At 39.7% G+C, this 2,044-nt stretch overlaps 1 pseudogene; it reads right to left on the minus strand.

Annotated features, from left to right (window-relative positions):
- The window catches only part of LOC9298691, a 1,304-nt pseudogene extending 1,073 nt beyond the window's left edge, over positions 1-231 (minus strand).
- Positions 232-2,044: the final 1,813 nt, after the last annotated feature.

A 2,044-nucleotide genomic window follows, 5' to 3' on the forward strand; every position in this document is an offset into this window, starting at 1 on the left:
CAAAGACACGCCGCGTTGATAATACTCTACATTCCAGTCCGGAGTGACATCAACAACCCTCCAGGAATTAGAGCTATGATGGTAGATTTCGAACCCGATCGTAAACGTGTTTTTCGAAAGTGAGGTAGCCATCTATAAACCTCAAGATTTTGTGGTGTACGGTGTCTTGTGCATATCCAAGAGCATACCTGTCTAGTCTGTGGAAATTGTTTCTGGGTTACTTGTATCCATCTCGTTTGTCGCAAATAAGGATTCCATACGACAAGTCTTGTGCTGTCTTTCATGACGCATAACAATAAGCCGTCACAGTGAAAGACTTTAGATACCTCGATCTGATTAGTACACTTACTTGATTTATAGATGGATCAACGAAATCTCCTTCGTTGTCGTTGGGGTTCCTTGGAGTAATGAACCCCAACAGAAATAAGGTTTTTAGCTTTCACCGGTGTGATTCAATGGTCGAGTGAATTTCCAACCAAGGCTGAGTGTTTAAACAACATCAATCAATTTCTTAACAAATAATTTACATAACTCTCGCATATTGCGAATCACACAATCATTACTACCCAATCACGAGTCACTCTTCAGGTGATAAACTCCAACCCTAAATGTGTAGAACTTTGAACTCTCAAAGTGTTTAAGGATCGGACAACACAGATTTTACTCTGTTTTGTCTTACCTCTCTGTTTTGTATAACGTAAAACCACACACTTTTATTAGATATATAAACTGTATTTATAGTTTTACATGACACACTTTGACTAAGGGACACGTCTCTACAAGACAACCCAATGTGGAGACACATACATACACGTGTAACTGTTTTGCAGTTAACAATTCTATTCGTATCTCTTCGGTGTGTAATACGAATAGTTTATACATAACAAAACTCAGTTACTTAACTCTATAATATAAGACTCTAAATAAAACTACCATGAAGACTTGATCACGACCAACACTCCTCCTTGATCATGGCTTCATCTTCACGCCTAGCTCTTCTCGTAGAGACTCAAACCTTAACGTGTTTAACGGTTTGGTTAAGATATCAGCGACTTGAAACTCTCCTGGACAATGTTCAAGCTTGATTTTTCCTTCTTGCTCAGCTTCTCTTACGAAATGATACTTGATGTCGATGTGCTTTGTTCGACGATGTTGAACTGGATTCTTTCCTATAGCAATTGCAGATTTGTTATCACATAGAATCCTTGTAGCTTTTTCAGTCTTGAATCCGATTTCATTCACTAGCCTTTGTAGCCATATGGCTTGATTTGCTGCAGAACAAATCGCAATGTACTCGGCCTCAGCCGTTGATTGAGCAACCGTCTTCTGCTTGCTTGAGTTCCAACAGCATGCCCCAGATCCAATCATAAAGACATAGCCGCTTGTACTCTTCTTGTCTTCCACTGAACCACCCCAATCACTATCGGAGAATCCCACCAACTCTGGTTCTTCTACTCGCTTGAACTGAATGCCATAGTTCAAAGTACCTTTAACATACCTTAGAACTCGCTTGGCTTCTTGGTAATGTTGCATCGTTGGAGCAGCCATGTAACGAGACAGGTATGAACTTGCATACATGATGTCTGGCCGTGAAGCACAAAGATATAGCAAACCTTCGATTATGCTTCTATACTTTGTAACATCTTCAAGGTTCTCCTTTAAGACTTCCTTCTTCTTTCCATGAGGAGTTAATGGTGTTGACAGACTTTTGCAGTCTTGCATTCCAAATTTCTTCAAGAGCTTCTTTGCATAATTTTCTTGTGACAAGAAAATACCTTCTTCGTTTTGGGTTACTTCCATGCCGAGAAAGTAACTTAGCTCTCCTAAGTCGGTCATTTCAAACTCATTCTTCATCTCCTCCTTGAATTGTTCAATCTCCTTTATTTTGCTTCCCGTGACTATGATGTCATCAACATATAAACTAACCACCATTATCTCCTTTGAGGTCTTCTTCACATAAAGCGCTGCATCATTGATGCTTCTCACAAAGCCATTCTTGATAAATATCCATCAATACGTCCATACCATGCCCTAGGAGCTTGCT

This window comes from Arabidopsis lyrata, assembly GCF_000004255.2.
Source record: "Arabidopsis lyrata subsp. lyrata unplaced genomic scaffold ARALYscaffold_286, whole genome shotgun sequence".
Classification (NCBI taxonomy): Eukaryota; Viridiplantae; Streptophyta; class Magnoliopsida; order Brassicales; family Brassicaceae; genus Arabidopsis; species Arabidopsis lyrata.